Source organism: Pristiophorus japonicus, chromosome 12, assembly GCF_044704955.1.
Source record: "Pristiophorus japonicus isolate sPriJap1 chromosome 12, sPriJap1.hap1, whole genome shotgun sequence".
NCBI classification, from domain to species: Eukaryota; Metazoa; Chordata; class Chondrichthyes; family Pristiophoridae; genus Pristiophorus; species Pristiophorus japonicus.
This window is the reverse complement of record NC_091988.1, coordinates 161,621,786-161,646,165: the sequence shown is the minus strand read 5'-3', so window position 1 is coordinate 161,646,165 and position 24,380 is coordinate 161,621,786. Positions and strand designations below refer to the sequence as shown.

The window sequence follows — 24,380 nt, the reverse complement described above, 5'->3', positions numbered from 1 at the left end:
CATAATGAGTGAAACGGCCTTCGACAGGCTGTGGGGAAAGAAGGCACACAGGCCCAAGCTCAGCTTCATTCACACCAAACTAAGGACTTACACCAAGGAACTAATCCCTGGTTACACTGTACATTAATGATTTAGACGAGGGGATTAAATGTAGTATCTCCAAATTTGCGGATGACACTAAGTTGGGTGGCAGTGTGAGCTGCGAGGAGGATGCTATGAGGCTGCAGAGTGACTTGGATAGGTTAGGTGAGTGGGCAAATGCATGGCAGATGAAGTATAATGTGGATAAATGTGAGGTTATCCACTTTGGTGGTAAAAACAGAGAGACAGACTATTATCTGAATGGTGACAGATTAGGAAAAGGAGAGGTGCAATGAGACCTGGGTGTCATGGTACATCAGTCATTGAAGGTTGGCATGCAGGTACAGCAGGCGGTTAAGAAAGCAAATGGCATGTTGACCTTCATAGCGAGGGGATTTGAGTACAGGGGCAGGGAGGTGTTGCTACAGTTGTACAGGGCCTTGGTGAGGCCACACCTGGAGTATTGTGTACAGTTTTGGTCTCCTAACTTGAGGAAGGACATTCTTGCTACTGAGGGAGTGCAGCGAAGGTTCACCAGACTGATTCCCGGGATGGTGGGACTGACCTATCAAGAAAGACTGAATCAACTGGGCTTGTATTCACTGGAGTTCAGAAGAATGAGAGGGGACCTCATAGAAACGTTTAAAATTCTGACGGGTTTAGACAGGTTGGATGCAGGAAGAATGTTCCCAATGTTGGGGAAGTCCAGAACCAGGGGTCACAGTCTAAGGATAAGGGGTAAGCCATTTAGGACCGAGATGAGGAGAAACTGCTTCACCCAGAGAGTGGTGAACCTGTGGAATTCTCTACCACAGAAAGTAGTTAAGGCCAATTCACTAAATATATTCAAAAGGGAGTTAGATGAAGTCCTTACTACTAGGGGGATCAAGGGGTATGGCGAAAAAGCAGGAACAGGGTACTGAAGTTGCTCATTGAATGGCGGTGCAGGCTAGAAGGGCCGAATGGCCTACTCCTGCACCTATTTTCTATGTTTCTATGTTTCTATGTAATTGGCAGTGCTGAAGTCAAACTCTCCTATGATGGAGCAATACATGAACTCCCGCTGTGGATTGTGCCAGGGGATGGCCCCACATTGTTTGGCAGATGCTGGCTGGGGAAAATCCGTTGGAACTGGGCGACATCTGAGTGCTCTCGTCCGTCGACGACACCGCATGTACCCAGGTTCTAGGCAAGTTCCCTTCGTTATTCGAACCAGGCATTGGAAGCTTCTCGGGGGCGAAAGTGCAGATCCATTTGGTTCCCGGTACATTACCCATCCACCACAAGGCTCGGGCAGTACCACACATGATGCGTGAAAAAGTGGAAATCGAGCTAGACAGGCTGCAACGTGAAGGCATCATCGTGCCGGTGGAATTTAATGACTGGGTCAGTCCGATTGTTCCGGTACTCAAGGAGGGCGGTACGGTTAGAATTTGCGGGGACTATAAAGTAACGATTAACCGTTTTTCGCTGCAGGACCAGTACCCACTACCCAAGGCAGACGACCTATTTGCGACCCTGGCTGGAGGGAAGACATTCACCAAGCTGGACCTGACCTCGGCCTACATGACGCAGGAGCTGGAGGAGTCTTCGAAAGGCCTCACCAGCATCAACACGCACAAAGGTCTGTTTATCTGCAACCGGTGCCCGTTCGGGATTCGGTTGGCCACAGCGATCTTCCAGCGGAACATGGAGAGCCTGCTAAAGTCGGTTCCTTGCACAGTGGTCTTCCAGGATGACATATTGATTACAGGTCGGGACACCATGAAGCACTTGAAGAATCTGGAGGAGGTTATTAGTTGGTTGGATCGCGTGGGGCTCAGGTTGAAATGCTCGAAGTGTGTTTTCCTGACACAGGACATCGAATTCTTAGGAAGGAGAATCACAGCAGACGGCATCAGACCCACCGATGCCAAGACGGGAGCCATCAAGAACGCGCTGCAACCACAGAACGTGACGGAGCTGCGGTCGTTCCTGGGACTCCTTAACTATTTTGGTAATTTCCTACCTGGGTTAAGCACCCTGCTAGAACCCCTACCTGCGCTACTGCGCAAGGGAGACGACTGGGTCTGGGAAAATTCACAAGAGGCTGCCTTTAAGAAAGCCAGAAACTTATTGTGTTCTAGCAAACTGCTTGTCCTATATAACCCATGTAAACGATTAGTGTTAGCTTGCGATGCGTCGTCATACGGGGTCGGGTGTGTGTTACAACAGGCTAATTAATCGAGAATTTTGCAACCAGTTGCGTATGCATCCAGGAGTTTGTCCAAGGCCGAAAGGACCTACAGCATGCTTGAAAAAGAGGCTCTGGTGTGCGTTTACGGGTTAAAAAAAATGCACCAGTACTTATTTGGCCTCAAGTTCGAGCTTGAAACTGACCACAAGCCGCTCATATCGCTATTCTCGGAGAGCAAAGGGATCAATACCAATGCCTCTGCCCGCATCCAAAGATGGGCGCTCATGCTGTCGGCATACAACTATATAATCTGCCACATACCAGGCACAGAGAACTGCGCAGATGCTCCAAGTCAGCTACCATTGCCCACCACTGGGGTGGAGATGGCACAGCCAGCGGAATTGCTCAAGGTCATGGAGGCATTTGAGAACTAGAAATCCCCTGTTACGGCCCGCCAGATCAGGACCTGGACCAGCCAAGATCCTTTACTGTCCTTGGTAAAAAACCGTGTCCTCCATGGGAGCTAGTCCAGTGTCCCAGTGGAGATGCAGGAGGCAATTAAGCCGTTGCACAGATGCAAAGATGAGTTGTCCCTGCAGACGGACTGTCTTTTGTGGGGCAATCGCGTAGTCTTACCCAAGAAAGGCAGAGATACATTTATTTGCGAACTGCACAGCACCCACCCAGGCATTGTAATGATGAAAGCCATAGCCAGATCCCACGTGTGGTGGCCTGGCATCGACTCAAATTTAGAGTCATGCGTGTGCCAGTGCAACACTTGCTCCCAGTTGAGCAATGCACCCAGAGAGGCACCACTAAGTTTGTGGTCAAGGTCCTCCAAACCGTGGTCGAGGATCCATGTAGACTATGCAGGCCCATTCCTAGGCAAAATGTTTTTGGTTGTCGTGGATGCTTAGTTAAAATGGATTGAATGCGCAATAATGTCTGTAAGCATATCCACGGCCACCATTGAAAGCCTACGAGCCATGTTTGCCACGCACGGTTTGCCTGATGTCCCAGTCAGCGACAATGGGCCGTGCTTCACCAGTGCTGAATTCAAGGAATTCATGACCCGCAACGGGATTAAACATGCCACATCTGCCCCGTTCAAGCCCGCATCCAACGGCCAGGCAGAATGGCAGTTCAGACCATCAATCATAGCTTGAAACGCATGTCAGAAGGCTCCCTGCAGACCCTGTTGTCCTGGGTACTGCTCAGCTACCACACCAGACCCCACTCACTCACCGGGATTCCCCCAGCTGAGTGGCTCATGAAAAGGACACTTAAAACAAGGCTCTCCCTTGTCCACCCTGATCTACGTGATCATGTGGAGGACAAGCGGCATCAACAAAGTGTGTACCATGACCATGCGAATTTGTCACGCGATATTCAGATCAATGATCCTATGTTTGTGCTCAATTATGGACATGGTCCCAAATGGTTCGCTGGCATGGTCACAGCCAAAGAGGGGAGTAGGGAGTTTCAAGTCAAACTGACGAATGGACAAACGCACAGAAAACACTTGGACCAAATCAAATTGTGGTTCACCAACAGCTACCAACAACCTGAAGAGGACACCACCAACTTTGACCTTCCAACACACAAACAAGTTGCAACTGACATCACAGTTGACCACAAAACTGAACTCATCACCCCCAGCAGCCCAGCAAGGCTGGCTGCCCAACAGCCCAGTAAAGAACTGACCAACCCACCACACCAGCATTTGTACCGAGACGATCGACAATGGAGCGCAAAGCGCCAGATCGTCTCACCTTGTAAATAAGTGTACTGTTAACTTCACGGGCGAGTGATGTTATGTATTTATCCCTTGTAACCTGCATCACTCCTGACCACCAGAGGGCCCACCTGTTGGAGTCCCAATGTCATCCCGGCATCCCTTGGGAGCATAATATATAAATAGGCCACCCACGAGGCACCTGCACTCTGGAATCTTAATAAAGGAGCTAAGGTCACACTTGCTCATTACAAACAGTACTCAGTCTGACCATTTATTATAACACGCACCACCACTGAAAATGACAGATGAGAACAAGGACCAAGATCCTGCTTCTGCATCAGAGAATGTTTTCACCCTCGGCACCCATCGCTCCGTACCCGTTCAACCACCCGTGCATCTGCCTTCATCACCCCCAATGAGGCACCGCCAGAGGAGCTCCTTGGCCAGGCACCATGGAGCGAGGAGGGGAAGGAGTAGAGGTTGGGAGAAGAAGGTGAGGGGATAAGGAAAGTGAGGTGCATGTCCGCAGGTGATGGCTGTGTTTTATCTCCATCTGGGTGTATGCACAATTTGTTGTAATGTATGAGAGCTGGAGACCACCCTTCTGTTTTGCCTTTGTATTCTGTGTTGCTGGACATGTTGAACATTTGATTGACATCAATGATGGAAAAAGTGGGGTGTGGGTGGGGGTTGGGTGTTATTGCCTGTGATATTTATGATTTCAGAGCAATGTTGGTATAACATTTTGTTTATTGAACATCACCTTGTTGCGCATTGCCTCAGGTAGCTGGACCATTACACAGTGGTGATTCCTTAACATGAAGGGTTAAATACAACTTAACTTCAATCAATGTAAACTTTAACTGGCACCAAGGTGATGGGCACCATTGATGTCTGAGCTGTATACATACAGCAGTGTGTCAGCGTTGTCACTCACATCAATGCTCTTTCAGGCAAATCGTTCAGATATCAGCTCCTCACGTAAGAGTCTTGCAGGTATGTAACCACTACGGGCCCTTTCCTGCGGTCTGGAGGGGGTAGTGGGCATGGTTGCATAGCCAGCCTGATTGTCTGGCCCTAGGTCAGCATCCAGCCCCTTGTCATCCTCTTCCTCTCTGTCCTGAGGTGGAGCATCAGTGTCTTCTGGCAATTCTTGGCCCCTCCTGATAGCTAGCATTGAGCACACGACCACGAATTTACCTACTTGCTCAGGGTTGTATTGTAGCTCCCCTCCAGAGTGGTCAAGACATCTGAAGTGCTACTTAAGCACAGTTATTGTTTGCTGGCCCCATTGCATTGAAAGTATAATAGCAATTGATCAGAAGCAATGATTTCCTCACTCAAATACATTTAGAGTAAACCCCCAATAGTCCAGAATCTGAAAATATATCTGTTGAGATGTTCACTTCACCTGAGAAGAACTCCAGAGTCAATGAAACTCCCCCAAAGGTAAGGCAGCCTTTTGAATGAAGCGACCTGTGATTTAAAAAATGGCAGCCACACCACTGGCGTTCGTTCAGAACATTTCCACGTTTTCTGGGCGTTTTTGTGGGCGAGTGATATTGTGGGCGATAAATGTGAGAGGTGGTGAAAATAACGGTGGGCGATCTCCTGGGCGTTAGTTTTGCCAAATGTGCTCTTTACGAAAAAAACAGTGGGCAGGCGGTATTATTGAATCTTGGCGTTAATTTCGTGTGGAAATTAATGCTGGCCGATATTATGGGCATTGATATCGCCCATTCTGATGATTCCGCCTAAAAAAAGTGGGCGGGCGGTATTATTTTTTCCCGGCGTTAAGCACATGGGGAAAGTAACGCTCGGCGATAAGTTTCCTAAAAATGCCCGTCAGTTTCCATTTTGTGTCAAAATGGGCGATACGTCATTTCAGCGGTAAAAGTGCCATTAAGTGGGTGTTCAGCATGCAAAAAAAGTGGAGGTTCTAGCCCCAGGACCTGGAGTTTCCTCCATGGATGCAATCCAGAAGTTAAACCCGAAAACACATGCATTTTGGAAATGTCAAATTACACCCAAGTATCCTCCCAACCTTATTACAATATGCCCAAAATTAAAATGGGTGTAAATCAGCACAAGCAATCAGGGCCCAAGGAAATGCCGAACCCATGCCATATATTTCTATTTTGAGTCTACAGGTTTTGATTAATTTAAGCATCATTCATGCACATCAGGCACACCATGTTTAGGAACTTGCAATCGGGGAAGCTTTTCAACTTTTGATTTGGCTTATACTTATTCCAAACAAATGCATTCAAAGAAACAGGTCTCAGGGAGGAAAATTTTCTTTAAAAACGTGCACAGAATAGTGATTAAATACTAAAAGAAGGGCTTTCTTTCCGAAAATTATCACAATAGAAACATAGAAACATAGAAAATAGGTGCAGGAGTAGGCCATTCGGCTCTTCGAGCCTACACCGCCATTCAATGAGTTCATGGCTGAACATGCAACTTCAGTATCCCATTCCTGCTTTCTCGCCATACCCCTTGATCCCCCTAGTAGTAAGGACTACATCTAACTCTTTTTTGAATATATTTAGTGAATTGGCCTCAACAACTTCCTGTGGTAGAGAATTCCACAGGTTCACCACTCCCTGGGTGAAGAAGTTTCTCCTCATCTCGGTCCTAAATGGCTTACCACTTATCCTTAGACTGTGACCCCTGGTTCTGGACTTCCCCAACATTGGGAACATTCTTCCTGCATCTAACCTGTCTAAACTCGTCAGAATTTTAAACGTTTCTATGAGATCCCCTCTCATTCTTCTGAACTCCAGTGAATACAAGCCCAGTTGATCCAGTCTTTCTTGATAGGTCAGTCCCGCCATCCCGGGAATCAGTCTGGTGAACCTTCGCTGCACTCCCTCAATAACAAGAATGTCCTTCCTCAAGTTAGGAGACCAAAACTTTACACAATACTCCAGGTGTGTCCTCACCAAGGCCCTGTACAACTGTAGTAACACCTCCCTGCCCCTGTACTCAAATCCCCTCACTATGAAGGCCAACATGCCATTTGCTTTCTTAACCGCCTGCTGTACCTGCATGCCAACCTTCAATGACTGATGTACCATGACACCCAGGTCTCGTTGCACCTCCCCTTTTCCTAATCTGTCACCATTCAGATAATAGTCTGTCTCTCTGTTTTTACCACCAAAGTGTTTAACCTCACATTTATCCACATTATACTTCATCTGTCATGCATTTGCCCACTCACCTAACCTATCCAAGTCACTCTGCAGCCTCATAGCATCATCCTCGCAGCTCACGCTGCCACCCAACTTAAGTGTCATCTGCAAATTTGGAGATACTACATTTAATTCCCTCGTCTAAATCATTAATGTACAATGTAAACAGATGGGGCCCCAGCACAGAACCTTGCGGTACCCCACTAGTCACTGCCTGCATTTCTGAAAAGTACCCATTTACTCCTACTCTTTGCTTCCTGTCTGCCAACCAGTTCTCAATCCACGTCAGCACACTACCCCCAATCCCATGTGCTTTAACTTTGCACATTAATCCCTTTATGGGACCTTGTCAAAAGCCTTCTGAAAGTCCAAATACACCACATCAACTGGCTCTCCCTTGTCCACTCTATTGGAAACATCCTCAAAAAATTCCAGAAGATTTGTCAAGCATGATTTCCCTTTCACAAATCCATGCTGACTTGGACCTATCATGTCACCTCTTTCCAAATGCGCTGCTATGACATCCTTAATAATTGATTCCATCATTTTACCCACTACCGATGTCAGGCTGACCGGTCTATAATTACCTGTTTTCTCTCTCCCTCCTTTTTTAAAAGTGGGGTTACATTGGCTACCCTCCACTCGATAGGAACTGATCCAGAGTCAATGGAATGTTGGAAAATGACTGTCAATGCATCCGTTATTTCCAAGGCCACCTTCTTAAGTACTCTAGGATGCAGTCCATCAGGCCCTGGGGATTTATCGGCCTTCAATCCCATCAATTTCCCCAACACAATTTCCCGACTAATAAGGATGTTCAGAGAACCTTGAATAAACACAATTGGAAGATACTTGTATTTAAGAGCTGGGACGGGACACGTTTTGTGGGCGGAGATTTGTTTGATTGACGGATTGATGGACAGACATGAAAGGTCGAGGAGATTTGAGCATATGGTAACTATACACTTAACGCACGAACGCCCAAAATTCCGCCATCTTTTAAGCCACGTGATTCGTTTATGCCCAGATTACCGGTGTATCTGGATGCAAGTGAGGAGGAAGCTCCAGACCTGGATGCGTGAGAATGACCTGCCAACCGCAGCTTCTAATTCAGAACCGTGTGGACTCGAGGTGCCTGGTCTAGCCGTGGCAAAACTTTGCGAGTCTATTTTTAAATCTGATGAGTCTGGAGCGAGACCTGTTGGGAGTAGGGAGGAATGTAGAAAAAATATCAGAACGGTAAAAATAGAAATCTGCCTACAGCCAGTTCTTTAGACGATCAGTCGAGATCTGCTGCTGCAAATGGATGGAAAGATAATCTTTTCCTTCCTTCCTAATTTTGAGTTGGTGTTTATTTACAACTGTATACAACAGTGTCCCAAGGTACCAAAAATATTGGGCTGAATTTTCGCCACCATTCTGCGCCATTTCTTTTGGCCTACGCTGTTTTTTTTTGGAGCAGATTAAAATCTGCAAGTTTTGCCAAAGTTTCTGCGCCATCCTAAAGTACTTATGTCTGATTTTTTTAGTTCACGATTTTTTGACATAACTGGGGGCGGAACCTGCCAGGTGCCCAATTTCTGGCCATTTAAGCGAGTTTGCCCAAGTATGATCTTTTCAAAAACGGCGCACTGCACCCTTCTGAAAAACTTTAAGAAAATCTTCACAAAGAGAAAATCGGTGCAGAAAAGACGACATTGTTTTAGCGGAGCTGAAGATATGGCACCGGGGGTGGGGGGTGGCCTTTCGGCCCAGGATTACAGCGGCATCGCCAGGGGAGGTGGCGGGATTGGGCCCGGGATTGCAACGGCACTGGCTCTGTAGAGATGAAAAAAATCTATAAATCCTAAAAAAGAATAAAGGAATTTCATATATATTGAGATTTCAGTCTGTTGTTCCAAGTCTCACTTAGTGATCTATTTTACAAAGGGGAAATGTTTTGTTTTTCAGTGTATCTCTCGTTACCCTGGCAACCTCAGTTTTTCGGCGCAAACCTTAAGCTCCACCCACAGAGCATGAGGTCAATCTGCGCCGCTCCAAAATGAAAGATAATGCTGGCGAAACTGGGAACATTTTTTTTTGGTGCCGTCAGACCACTAAAAAATTGGACGTACCTCTACAACTGTGCCCAAAAAAGTCCATGTGGAATTTTGGGCCCACTAAAACAAGCATATGGGAAGCTGTATTTCACATATTTTGACTTCAGAATGAATGCAAAGGCCTAGAGTGCATTTTGTACTATCTATTGGAACTTCAGTACCCTGAGGTCTGAAACAGACTATCTTCTTTCCCTTCAATATTGCAAACCTTTTTACACAGGAAAAGCTTCACCAATTTCTATTTTGTTCAGTAGCTGTAGGCTTGGTGACCGGAAGGGGTATTGTAACATTGTGTTCATGCCTGTGGCAGAGGGTTATAGCCTTTAGATTGATTAACAATCTGTAATGTACCTGCAATCCGAATACCCCTGATAAGGGCCTCAGTACTGACTCATGTAATAGCTAACCTGAAACCGTTTCGTACAATACTGACCTACACTCTTTGGTCCTACATATACGCTCCACACATGATAAACTGCTATGTCCATATCCGACTGTGGTCGGGAGTTGTTGGAAGACGTTGAAAGACTGTGGAAGCTTCATTTACATAGAATTTACAGCACAGAAACAGGCCATTCGGCCCAACTGGTCTCTGCGCCACCTGAGCCTCCTCCCACTCTGCTTCACCTAACCTCATCAGCATATCCTTCTATTGCTTTCTCCCTTATCTAGCTTTCCCTTAAATGCATCTATGCTATTCACCTGAACCACTCCATGTGGTAGTGTGTTTCACATTCTAACCATTCTCTGGGAAAGACATTTTTCCTGAATTCTTTGTTGTTTGACAAAACACAAACTATTGTAAATTCATCATCATAGGCAGACCCTCGAAAGAGGATGACTTGCTTCCACATGAGTTCACAGATGTTTCAATGAAGAACCCGATGTTCCAGTCCTGAACTCCAATTGAAGGGGTGGAAGATGCCTGTGCATGGATTTTTTTTAACGTGTGGTGACCATTGCACATCAACCACCACACGAGCTTGACAGAAGTAGGCCTTTGTCTGAGCTGCTACAAGGGTGCAATGATTTCGAGGTGGGCAACTGGGTATTGTAAATTACCTTTGTGTTGGCAAACAAATCCAAGGGCATTTGAAGCAACCCCCATTTTCCAATGTGTAGCTCTCATTAACTGGCATACAAAGACATGTTGCTGAGCTGAGCACCTGTAATTGGCAAAGCTAGTCACACATGACATGGTAACTGACACCCCCATGCAGCATTCCTGTAGCTTTCCAGAATGCGTTAAATGCTTCCTGAAGCTACTGAGAATGTGACAGATTTATAACTGGTTGAGTTATAAGCCATAGCAAAAAGTAGGTGTACCTCATTACGCTGTAGACTTTGGTGGCTTGACATGAGCTAATCACATGAATTATCTCTGAAAAGATGAGGCGTTAATTGGCCAAGACATGTATTCAGCAGGGCTGGATATCCGAGCAAGTTTGATGCAAAGCATCACACAGAGAAGTCTTTGTAATCTTAGAGTAAATTCAACAAGGCTTCTGTGCATGCATCTCCTGACTCCGCCCCCCCCAAGCGCAATTTACACTAACCATTTTCTGCGCATGTGTCCTCCCTCCATCATCCCCCCCTCAGCACCACCGACGCCCGATCCAAAACTGGAGCTGGCCCCGAACATCACGTTGCCTCCATTGTGCGGATTGAGCCTCCGATCATCCGCAGCGCCGATCCATCCTCCGATCCACCGAGCCGCCATCCGATCCATCAGGCCCCGAGGCCCAAAAAGCCCCGAGCCTCCGAGCAGCCTCTTGTGTGGGACTTCAGTTGGGGAAGGGATGCACTTGCGTTGAGGTAAGGAGGGACTTTGGCTGGGGGAGGCAACACTTGTGCTGGAGTAAAGGCCATTGGCTTGTGGAGGGATAGTGCCCATGATAAATTCGAAAGGTTTCTTCCAGTTTTTAAAACTGGTGGAGCTTTATTAGAAATGTTTATCCTCCAGTATAAAGGAAGGAAAAATCTTTGAATCTACTTAAATAAAAGTAAATTGAACTATATAGAACTACTGTGAAAGGCAATGATGGAACTCGAAACATGAAGGAAATGCAACAACTTGCATTTATGTATTACGTAGAACTTGTTTTAATGTAGAAAAACGTCACAAGGTACTTGCTTTAACAAATATATATTGTTGCAAGAGCCCAGCAGGGATCACAATTGAGAAACAAGATTCTTCATAGAATCATAGAATAGAAATTTACAGTATGGAACAAGGCCATTTCGGCCCATCGTATCCTTGCCGGCCAACAAGAGGTTATCCAGCCTAATCCCACTTTCCAGCACTTGCTCCATAGCCCTGCAGGTTACAGCACTTCAAGTGCACATCCAAATACTTTTTAAATGTGTTGAGAGTTTCAGGCGGTGAGTTCCAAACACCCACAACCCTCTGGGTGAAGAAATTTCCCCTCAATCCTCTCTAAACCTTCTACCAATTACTTTAAATTTACACCCCCTTGTTATTGACCCCTCTGCTAAGTGAAATTGTGGTGGCTGGTGTGCAACGGCCACCCCGGGTTAAAGAATCCATGCACAGGCATCTTCCACCCTTCAATATGTAGTTCGGGATCAGGAATGTCAGGTCCCTCCCAAGTGTCTACTTGTACTCTCAGCTCATCTGCCTTATTTGCTTTACTCCTTGCATTGAAGTATATATCATTTAGTACAGGCAAGCCTCCTTTTTGACTACTATCTAGCCCTTGTTTCCTCTGTCCTTCTAATTTATTTTCTATGTTTTTGTTTTCCAATTCCAGTTTTTCTTTTCTCCCTACTGACTCTATTTTCAGGTTCCCATCCCACTGCCGAGCTAGTTTAAACCTTCCCCAACAGCACCAGCAAATCCCCCTGTGAGGATATTGGTCCCAGCTCTGTTGAGGTGCAACCCATCCGGCTTGTACAGGTCCCACCGCCTCAGGAATCTAAAGCCCTCCCTCCTGCACCAACTTTCCAGACATGCATTCATCTGCGCTATCTCCTATTTCTGTACTTACTAGCATGCGGCACCAGGCGTAATCCAAAGATTACTACCTTTGTGGTCCTGCTTTTTAGTCTGTCAACTTGCTCCCTAAACTCTGCCTGCAGGACCTCATCGTTCTTTCTACCTATGTCATTGGTACCGATATGGACCATGACTGGCTGTTCACCCTCTCCACCCAGAGTGCCCTGCAGCTGTTCGGTGATATCCTTGATCCAGGGAGGCAACATACCATCCTGGAATCATGTCTGCTGCTCTCGCTATTGAATCCCCTACCACTATTGCTCTTCCATTATTTTTCCTCCCCCCCATGCAGCTGAGCCACCTGTGGTGCCGTGGACTTGGCTCTGACTGCACGCCTCAGAGGGACCACCACCCCCACCAGTACTCAAGATAGAATACCGGTTGGAGAGCAAGACACACTTCAGGGCCTCCTACATTTCCTGCTTGGTCTTCTTCTGTCTGGTGGTCAGCCACTTGCTCTCTGTCCACTCTCTCTTAGACTGCGGGGTGACCACCTCTCTAAACATGCTATCCATGTAATTCTCAACCTCGCACCACACTGACTCCAGCAGCCGCTCAAGCTCCGTAAACCATCACTCGAGTTGCTGCAGCTGGGTACACTTACTACACATGTAGTCATCCATGCTATGCGAAGCCCACATGTCACAGGATGCGCACTCCTCTAGACTGAGCTGCCCCTGCCATCCCTTTATTTAAAAGACTAAGAATTAACCTTTATTTAAAGACTAAGAACTAACATAACAAAAAAAAAACGAACCCACTAGTCACCAATCTGCTACTTCCCTTGTGTCGACGTCACTTTTAAACTCTGCGCATCTTTCGAATGTTGCCTGTTGAGCCTTGCTTTTATCTGCTCCGCCTTGCCTCTGCTCCCGCTGCTGCTCCCACGCAGGTTTGCTGCCTTTGTCAGGCTTGCATTCGCCATGCTGCTTTTAAGCGCTTCACTTTGCCTCTTCTAATATTTTTAAGCTGCAGTTTTCTGTCACATTGACTGAACCCAGTGCAGTGGCTTCAGTACGCCTTCCATACATTGATTGTTGCATCCACACCTATCAGACCCATGTGGATGATAAAGAATACACTGAAGATTCATGGGTTATAAAGGAAGGATCATGACTTGAACTGAAGTTTTAAGACTACAGCGGAAATTTACAAAGCTAATGCAGGCAAATTATTCAATTTGCCAAAGATTCAAATACCAGGGGCACAACCTAAAAATTAGGACATTAGGAGTAAGTAGAGAAATCAAGAAAAGCTGTTTCACCCAAGGGCTAATAGAGTTGTGGATTGAGGTACAAGGGAAGATCATTGACGCCGGCAATACAAATCAGTTACAATTAAATGGAGGGAGAAGGAATTGAGGGACTGGTGAGATGACAAGTTGAGATCTATCAACAAGGGAAGGTCTTACTGAGCCTATCGGACTTGTTCTCTTCCCAAAATTGAGTACATTCTTTTGAGTTGGGTAGCCTGGAAGAAAAGCAAAATTATAATTGAATGGAGAAAAATTGCAAAGTGCTGCAGTACAGTGGGAGCTGGGGGTCCTTGTGCATGAAAAACAAAAAAGTTAGCATGTAGGTACAGCAAGTAATCAGGAAGGCAAATGGAATATTGGCCTTTATTGCAAGGGGCATAAAGTATAAAAGCAAAGAAGTCGTGCTACAACTGTACAGGGTATTGATGAGGCAACACCTAGAGTACTGCGTACAGTTTTGGTTTCCGTATTTAAGGAAGGATATACTTGCATTGGAAGCTGTTCAGAGAAGGTTTACTAGATTGATTCCGGAGATGAGGGATTGACTTATGAAGATAGGTTGAGTAGGTTGAGCCTATACTCATTGTTCAGAAGAATGAGAGGTGATCTTATCGAAACATATACAATAATGAGGGGGCTCGACAAGGTGGATGCAGAGAGGATATTTCTACTGATAGGGGAAACTAAAACTAGGGAGCATAGTCTCAGAATAAGGGACCACCCATTTAAAACTGAGATGAGGAGGAATTTCTTCTCTCAGAGGGTTGTAAATCTGTGGAATTCTCTGTCCCTGAGAGATGTGAAGGCTGGGTCATCAAATATATTTAAGGCGGAGATAACAGATTTTTGAGCGATAAGGGAATAAAGGGTTATGGGGAGCGGGCAGAGAAGTGGAGCCGAGTCCATGATCAGATCAGCCATGATCTTATTAAATGGCGGAGCAGGCTCGAGGGACCATATGGCCTAATCCTGCTCCTATTTCTTATGTTCTTATCTTTTTATGTTTCTGCTTTAAGTCAGTGGCAGGAGTTGGATACAAAGGGAATCCCATGGGTCTATAATAGCGTATGTTGTTCCCATCATGTGTCAGAAATGTTCATTCTGAAAGGAAGATGCTTTGGTGGAATGTGGACTGCCTTCAGTGAGAGCTGTGCCTGTGGAGAAATTTCAATCTAACTATCAGCTGGAAGTAGAGTGAGTACAAAGTACTCAATTGTTGTGCGACGTGGTTTGGAAAGGTTTGTGCTTTGAATGTTCTCAGTAAATTTGCAAGTGGAAAAAAGTCACTGAAGTATTGAGAATTCAGTTGTTTCATTTCCAAAAAAATTATATTAAAAATGCTGAATAGTCTCAATGATGTTGAGGTTGTGGGTAGTGCTGTGCATATGACCCCAAATGTTATGTGACCAACCAACTGAATACAAGGCCTTTATGCCTGAGCAAATAGCAGTAATCAAAAATCACCAGTTGGAGGCACAATCATTTACAGATCAATGGCAGACATCTTAGTAAAGGCTATTAAAGGAAAAATAAATACAACTTACAGCCCAGCACAAAGTGGGTACAGTAAGGATGAGGAGAAATACTAGAGGGAAGAATAGTGTGCATGATGGCACCATGTGACTGGAAACAATCAAAGGAAGACGCCCTGGGATGTTTTACTATGGTAAAGGCGCTATATAAATGCAAATTGTTTTTGTTGTTGATGCACACAGCACAGTGGAAAGAGTTAGCAGGAAGAAACAATTGCATGGCAAAAGCAGACACAGAAACAAAAAAATAATGGATTAAAGACCATAAACAACAATTTCCATTAAGCATCGACAGCGGCTCTATAGAAAAGCCCAGAATCACACCCAGCTATGTAGAAGTGAGGAATCATGTTCAAATCAAAGAACACAGTAGATTTTTGCCGATTGCTATCCTCCTCACACTGAGCAGCTCTTCAACAACTGCCCCCTTCCCCCATTGCTGAGTAGCCTTGCGACAACAAGACACAGCTTTCCCCAACTGAGCTGCTCCTGCTAACATCCTCTCGCTGCCAATCAGCAGTTTTACAGGAACTACCACCTGCCTCTATGAACAGTCTTTCATTGACGAGAACTTCCCCTCCCCCACCACCAACTCAGCCATAATAAGCAGTCACGCCCTTCCTCTCCTTCTTCCCCCTCTCCTGTCCACCTTCCTATCTGTCTCCTATCCTCTTCCCTTCTTGGTCAATTCCATTATCCTCCTACCCTCTTGCACTGCTTTACCTCAGTGGTGCCCTTGGCCTTGACTTCCCATGTGCAACATTGTGGGAGATCAAATTATATATTTAAAAAACAAAAATATTGAAGTGATATCCTCTTGTATAACTGAATAATTGCATGTGTGCAATTCATAGGTGGTCCTTCAAAATGAGGATAACTTGCTTCCATGCCAAAAAAGGACATGTTCACAGGTGTTCCAATGAAGGACCTAAAGTTCCAGGTCCTGAACTACATCCTGAAGGATGGAAGATGCCTGTGCGTGGATTTTTTTAACGTGTGGTGACCATTGCACACCAGCCACCTCACGGGATTGAGAGATAGGTCTTGGTCCACTGGCAAGGATTACCCAAGACGACTGGAGACCTGTCCTGCAGCACGGAACTAGCGCGCACACATATCGCAGTGTGGGCTGGCCCGTGCTGGTGTGGAATTACCTAACTGCTGAATATTGACAATGAATGTAGCCAAGGAATACCAGTAGCAGATTGTCCCCCAGAGGGCCTCAGGCATGACTGACCTTTCAACCAGTCTACACTTTGCAATTTAGTCCACTGGAAGGAGGGGCAGTAGTGGAAATCTACAGCACAGGAGGAAGAACAGAAAAAACAGTCGTGTGAATTACATAAGAATTAGGAACAGGAGTAGGCCATCTAGCCCCTCGAGCCTGCTCCGCCATTCAACAAGATCATGGCTGATCTGCCGTGGACTCAACTCCACTTACCCGCCCGCTCCCCTTATTGGTTAAAAATCTATCTGTCTGTGACTTGAATACATTCAATGAGCTAGCCTCAACTGCTTCCTTGGGCAGAGAATTCCACAGATTCACAACGCTCTGGGAGAAGAAATTCCTGCTCAACTCGGTTTTAAATTGGCTCCCCCGTATTTTGAGGCTGTGCCCCCTAGTTCTAGTCTCCCTGACCAGTGGAAACAACCTCTCTGCCTCTATCATGTCTATCCCTTTCATTATTTTAAATGTTTCTATAAGATCACCCCTCATCCTTCTGAACTCCAACGAGTAAAGACCCAGTCTACTCAATCTATCATCATAAGGTAACCCCCTCATCTTCGGAATCAGTCTAGTGAATCGTCTCTGTACCCCCTCCAAAGCCAGTATATCCTTCCTTAAGTAAGGTGACCAAAACTGCACGCAGTACTCCAGGTGCGGCCTTACCAATACCCTATACATTTGCAGCAGGACCTCCCTGCTTTTGTACTCCATCCCTCTCGCAATGAAGGCCAACATTCCATTCGCCTTCCTGATTACCTGCTGCACCTGCAAACTAACTTTTTGGATTTCATGTACAAGGACCCCCAGGTCCCTCTGCACCTCAGCATGTTGTAATTTCTCCCAATTCAAATAATATTCCCTTTTACTGTTTTTTTTCCCAAGGTGGATGACCTCACACTTTCCGACATTGTATTCCATCTGCCAAACCTTCGCTCATTCGCTTAACCTATCCAAATCTCTTTGCAGCCTCTCTGTGTCCTCTAGCAACCCGCTTTCCCACTAATCTTAGTGTCATCTGCAAATTTTGTTACACTACACTCTGTCCCTCTTCCAGGTCATCTATGTATATTGTAAACAGTTGTGGTCCCAGCACCGATCCCTGTGGCACACCACTAACCACCGATTTCCAACCCGAAAAGGACCCATTTATCCCGACTCTCTGCTTTCTGTTAGCTAGCAAATTCTCTATCCATGCTAATACATTTCCTCTGACTCCGCGTACCTTTATCTTCTGCAGTAACCTTTTGTGTGGCACCTTATCGAATGCCTTTTGGAAATCTAAATACACCACATCCATCGGTACACCTCTATCCACCATGCTCATTATATCCTCAAAGAATTTCAGTAAATTAGTTAAACATGATTTCCCCTTCATGAATCCATGTTGCGTCTGCTTGATTGCACTATTCCTATCTAGATGTCCTGCTATTCCTTCCTTAATGATAGCTTCAAGCATTTTCCCCACTATAGATGTTAAACTAACCGGCCTATAGTTACCTGCCTTTTGTCTGCCCCCTTTTTTAAACAGAGGCGTTACCTTAGCTGCTTTCCAATCCGCTGGTACCTCCCCAGAGTCCAGAGAATTTTGGTAGATTATAACGAATGCATCTGCTATAACTTCCGCCATCTCTTTTAATACCCTGGGATGTATTTCATCAGGACCAGGGGACTTGTCTACCTTGAGTCCCATTAGCCTGTCCAGCACTACCCCCCTAGTGATAATGATTATCTCAAGGTCCTCCCTTCCCACATTCCCGTGACCAGCAATTTTTGGCATGGTTTTTGTGTCTTCCACTGTGAAGACCGAAGCAAAATAATTGTTTAAGGTCTCAGCCATTTCCACATTTCCCATTATTAAATCCCCCTTCTCATCTTCTAAGGGACCAACATTTACTTTAGTCACTCTTTTCCGTTTTATATATCGGTAAAAGCTTTTACTATCTGTTTTTATGTTTTGCGCAAGTTTACTTTCGTAATCTATCTTTCCTTTCTTTATTGCTTTCTTAGTCATTCTTTGCTGTCGTTTAAAATTTTTCCAATCTTCTAGTTTCCCACTAACCTTGGCCACCTTATACACATTGGTTTTTAATTTGATACTCTCCTTTATTTCCTTGGTTATCTACGGCTGGTTATCGCTTCTCTTACCGCCCTTCTTTTTCACTGGAATATATTTTTGTTGAGCGCTATGAAAGAGCTCCTTAAAAGTCCTCCACTGTTCCTCAATTGTGCCACCGTTTAGTCTGTGTTTCCAGTCTACTTTAGCCAACTCTGCCCTCATCCCACTGTAGTCCCCTTTGTTTAAGCATAGTACGCTCGTTTGAGACACTACTTCCTCACCCTCAATCTGTATTACAAATTCAACCATACTGTGATCACTCATTCCGAGAGGATCTTTTACTAGAAGATCGTTTATTATTCCTGTCTCATTACACAGGACCAGATCTAAGATAGCTTGCTCCCTTGTAGGTTCTATAACATACTGTTCTAAGAAACAATCCCATAAGAACATAAGAACATAAGAATTAGGAACAGGAGTAGGCCACCTAGCCCCTCGAGCCTGCTCCACCATTCAACAAAATCATGGCTGATCTGGCCATGGACTCAGCTCCACTTACCCACCCGCTCCCCGTAACCTTTAATTCCCTTATTGGTTAAAAATCTATCTATCTGTGACTTGAATACATTCAATGAGCTAGCCTCAACTGCTTCCTTGGGCAGAGAATTCCACAGATTCACAACCCTCTGGGAGAAGAAATTCCTTCTCAACTCAGTTTTAAATTGGCTCCCCCGTATTTTGAGGCTGTGCCCCCTAGTTCTAGTCTCCCCTAACAGTGGAAACAACCTCTCTGCCTCTATCTTGTCTATCCCTTTCATTATTTTAAATGTTTCTATAAGATCACCCCTCATCCTTCTGAACTCCAATGAGTAAAGACCCAGCCTACTCAATCTATCATCATAAGGTAACCCCCTCATCTTCGGAATCAGTCTAGTGAATCGTCTCTGTACCCCCTCCAAAGCCAGTATATCCTTCCTTAAGTAAGGTGACCAAAACTGCACGCAGTACTCCAGGTGCAGCCTTACCAATACCCTATACATTTGCAGCAGGACCTCCCTGCTTTTGTACTCCATCCCTCTCGCAATGAAGGCCAACATTCCATTCGCCTTCCTGATTACCTGCTTCACCTGCAAACTATCCTTCTGTGATTCATGCACAAGGAAAAAATTGTGATTTTAGTGCCCAAAAAAAAAAAAACAAAAAAAGAAAAACACAAAAAAAAACAAAAAAAGGGGGGGAAAAAAAGGGCCTTGTAAATGTCTGGAGTGTCACCCAGGTTGGGTGGCACCGTTATTGTTTTATGTTTTCGCAGGTAGACTCTAAAAGAGTTTCATGCACAAGGAGGAGTCCGTGTTCCATGTTTTTATTGAGTGCACGAGGTTGCAGCCCCTGTTCCATTATTTGAAGGGGCTGCTCCTGAAATTCTGGCTGCACTTCAGTCCCACCCTCCTGATCTTTGGGCACCCTGTGCGGAGGGGAGCGGGTAGGTCCGAAGGCCTCCTCGTAGGACTGCTCCTGGGCACGGCCAAGGGTGCCATCAGCCGGTCCAGGCAGCGGGCGGTCGAGGGGGTCGTTCAACCTGACTGCCTGCCTCTCTTCCGCTCTTACATCCGGTCCAGGGTGTCCTTGGAGATGGAGCACGCGGTGTCCACCGGTACGCTCGCGGCCTTCCGCGAGAGGTGGGCACCGGAGGAACTGGAGTGCATCATCACGCCCGGCAACCAAATTTTAATTTGATTTTACGTTTTAAAGTTAATTTGTTTTAATTGCCGGTGCTTTTAGTGTCCCCTTCCCTTTTATAGGGGGCACTGGGGAAAAATTGTGATTTTAGTGCCCAAAAAAAAAACCAAAAAAAGAAAAACACAAAAAAAAAACAAAAAAAGGGGGGGAAAAAAAGGGCCTTGTAAATGTCTGGAGTGTCACCCAGGTTGGGTGGCACCGTTATTGTTTTATGTTTTCACAGGTGGACTCTAAAAGAGTTTCATGCACAAGGACCAATCGTGAAGCAGTGGAGGCGTGTCCTGCTGAGTTGGAGCTGTGAGCAGTGAGAGAAGCAGCTAGCAACTTGAGCTCCTGCCTGGAGAGCCCTGAGACCAGCCCAGGAGGAGAAGGAAGGAAGGGGCTTCACCTTCAACCTTTATCCAGAGGGAGAGGAGGAGAAAAGAAAACTTTTAAACAACTTTATCATTTCTGCAAAGAGTTGGAGAGAGGGGGAAAAACCACAACAACCATCCAGTGTGGAAGGAGGGAGACTCAACTACTCTACAGGTGGGTGTGGGTGCATTTCCCCAAACAGACTTTGTTGTATCGGTGGGGGGAGGAAAGAAGACCACTGAGGGCCGGAACATCGTGGGGGGTGTGTGTGTGTGTGGTAGTGTGCGTGGGGGCCGTGCTTACAACTAGGCCCCCCCCCACAATTGGAACCCCCCCACATTTGCCTAGCCTGGGATAGCTGGAGCTACCAGGCTGAAGATTGTTGTTTTTCTTATTCACCCAATTAAAGATCGTTAGGAGTGCCTGGTGGCTCCAGCTACCCCAGGTGAAGACATCTTCTCCCCCCACCTGAAGACCACCCCAAAGACTTTTGTGTTTTGCCATCTGGGGAGTGCACCCACCCACAGCTGCGAGGGGAGACCTGCCCTCGCAGCCCCCCCCCCTTCCCACCCCCCTCTCTCTTTCTCCGTTACCCTCTGTTTCTCCCCTCTCTCTCTGAGAACCCTTTCCTTCCAAATTAATAAAAAAAACCCAATTAAGACAACTGAGCAGAGGGAGCAAGGCCTCTCCCCAATTGTCAACGAGGGGAGAGGTGCCTCGTTAAGGGCTCCTCTGCTCAGTTAACATAAGAGGCCATTAAAGACCATTAAGGCCTGTGACTTTGGGGTGGGTGTAGCCCTTAAAGGGACCCCGTGATGGCGACCCCATCCACGCCGGTGGCAGGGCCAGCAAGGACGTATGCGCAGGTGGCAACCGCTTCCACGGCCCCTCCTGCGCCACCCGCTGCCCTGCCACCTTTCAGACTCATTACCAAAAAACACGGGGTCAAGAGCTACACTCACCCCACAATGACCATCGAGGAGTGCGTGCGGGCGATGGCTGGGGTAGTCGGCCCCTCGGCCATTGTCGCAGCCTCCAAGATGTCTGGGAAGGCCGTGTTCTTCCTGGGGTCGGAGCGGGCGGTGTCCCTGGCCCTTGAAAAGGGGCTCACGGTGGGCGGGACGTTCCTGCCGGTGGACCCTCTCGAGGCCACCGCGCAGAGGGTCATCATTTCAAACGTCCCGCCCTTTGTTCCCGCTGAGCTCCTCCTCCCTCACCTACACCAACTGGGGGAGGTAAGGTCGGGGATCAACCCCATACCGCTCGGCCTCAGGGAGAACAGCCTGCGCCACGTGTTCTCCTTCCGCCGCCAGCTCTTTGTCCGGCTGGCGCGGGAGGACACGACGGAGGGGAATTTTAATGTGGTGCACGAGGGGACTGCCTACCGCGTCTTCTGGACGTCGGACGGCGTGCGGTGCCATGCCTGCAGGGAGGTGGGGCATGTTCGTAAGAACTGCCCCGCCTCCAAGGCCGCCAAACCACCGAAGGCGGCCAAGGCTGGTGCCGCCGCCACCCCTCCCCCTAGTTGCGTCCGCGTGCCGGGAGCCGTAGGTGCGCGGGCATCGTCGGAGGCCTTTGTTTTCAGGGCCTCCGTCGGGGGGGAGGGAGAGCGTCCGACCGGAAAGAAGGCGCGGAAGAAGACAAAACATCAAGAGGCGGGTCCCCTCAGTGCGCCGGATAATTTGACCACCGCGCTCAGCCCAACCCCGTCACCGGCGAGCGCGGGGTGCCCCGAGCCCGTGCCCGAGCCCTTGAACAACACCACAGAGGGGCCCGGGCGCGGGCAAGAAAAGGAAAAGGGGGGGGCGGAGCGGGAGGCCTCGGCAGACATGGAGGTCTCCCTGACTCCGCGCGCCCCCAGGAACAAAAAGAGGCACCGCCCCAATGACGCGGAGGGGGAACAACATCCCTCCGCGGAGGAGTCGGTGCCCGCCGCGTGTCCCGCGTCCCCCACCAGCGCCCCCAAATTGCGCTGCAGGCGCGAGGAGTCTTTCCCCGGGGAGGGTGAGACAGTTGAGGCTGCCCAGCCTCTGCCTCCCGGGGATGGAGTGGAAGATCTGCCTGTCGTGGGGGGCGTGGGGACCGCGGAGGAATGCGTAGCCGCCGGGCCGGGCGTCCCGGGGACTGAGGCGGGCGAGGCCGAAAAGGCCGAACCTGAGCCCGCCCAGCTATTACCCAACTTCCCCCGGGAGTTGCTCGACCCGGCAGAAACAAAATATATTGATTTTAATCAAACTGTAGATGCTGGGCCGGGGGGTGGCAGCGGGGAGGGGGAGGAACACCCACCCTCGCCCCTTACTTTGGAGCTGGAGCACTTGGAGGGCCTGGGGATTTCCTATGGACGGGTCTCTCCTTGTTCTCCGGTTCCTGGGGCGGAGGGGGAACCCCTTCCGTTGTCATTTCCCGACCCAGCACCATTTTTAAAAGAGCCCAGTGGGGACTCCTCTGCCGACGATCCTGGGGGTGGGATCGGGGCAGTGCCAGGGCCGGTTGGAGCGGCCGGTTCATTTGCCGTACCTTGTGCGGTCGATGGGCCGGCTGCTGGCGGCCACCTCCCGGAGGAGGACGGGGACTCGGTGGGGGACGCGGGTGAAGACCTAGAGACCACCGCCAGGGAGGCGGTGGATCTGCTCGCGGCCGCCGCTGAGGCCCTGCTCGTTCCTGCAAAGGAACTCCGGGACTTTTTGGCCCAGAGCCGGGGTCGCCGCGACCAAGCCCGACTGGCCCTGGAAAAATGGTCCGAGCCGGAGCTGATCAAGGGGTCCGTCCGCGCCGCCGTTAAAACCTTGGCCGCGGGCGGGCCCTTGACACAGGAGCAGCACCTTGAGCTGCGCGAGCTCGAGGGACTCCTCGCTGGGCTGCGGAGGGAGCGGAGTTCAACAAAAGACTCCGCTCCCTCCCCCCACAATAGGTTAAGGTAGAGGTTGCACTATGCTTTTGCCATGAAGATAACCATAGCCAGCCTCAACATCAACGGCGGCAGAGGGGCACGCCGTAGATTTGACAATTTTTCGCTCCTGCGGGAGGGGAAATATGCGGTGTGCTTCCTGCAAGAAACCCACACCGTTCCGGGAGACGAAGCCACGTGGCTCCTGGAATGGCAAGGAGAGGTCCGCATGAGCCACCTCACCGCCATTTCTAGTGGGGTGGCCATCTTGCTGGGCCCGCATTTTCAGCCGGAGATCTTGGGGGTCGAGGAGCCCGTGCCAGGCCGCTTGCTGCACGTAACGGTTCGCCTGGGGGACGTGCCGCTCCATCTCGTGAACGTGTACGCCCCTCATCCCGGCCCGCAGCAAACGCGCTTCTTTGAAGAGGTGTCCGCTCTTCTTGGCTCCGTCGACGTCGGCGACTGCATTGTCCTCGGGGGGGATTTTAACTGCACCCTCGAGGCGAGGGACCGCTCCGGTGCCCCGCAGTGCATGACGGCGATGGAGAAGTTGAGGGACCTGGTCGGGTCCTTCGACTTGGTGGACGTCTGGCGAAATCTCCACCCCGACTCCAGCGCCTTTACTTGGGTGAGGCCTGGAGTTGGATGGTCTAGAGTCGACCGCCTTTACGTGTCTCGGGCGTACGTTTCCTGCGTCCCGGCGGCCTCCATGCGGCCGGTGCCGTGTTCGGACCACCACCTGGTGTGGGCGGAGCTCGCTTCGCTCCGCGCGAGGACGGGGTCCGCGTACTGGCACTTTAACAACCGGCTGCTGGAGGACGTGCGGTTCCAGGACTCGTTCCGTCGATTCTGGTCCGACTGGAGAAGGAAGCAGGGGGGCTTCCCCTCCTTGAGGCTATGGTGGGACGTGGGCAAGGCTCACGTCCGCGTCTTCTGTCAAGAGTACGCGAGGGGGTCGACCAAGAGGCGGGCGGCCAGAGTCGGGCGCCTAGAAAAAGAGGTGCTCGACCTGGAAGCCCGTCTC

The 24,380-nt window shown here is 48.4% G+C and overlaps 1 protein-coding gene across 1 annotated transcript in view; it reads right to left on the bottom strand.

Moving 5' to 3' along the window:
- LOC139277521 (solute carrier family 12 member 5-like) overlaps window positions 1–24,380 on the bottom strand; it is a 1,462,676-nt gene that overhangs the window by 1,087,006 nt on the left and 351,290 nt on the right. The window lies entirely within an intron of this gene.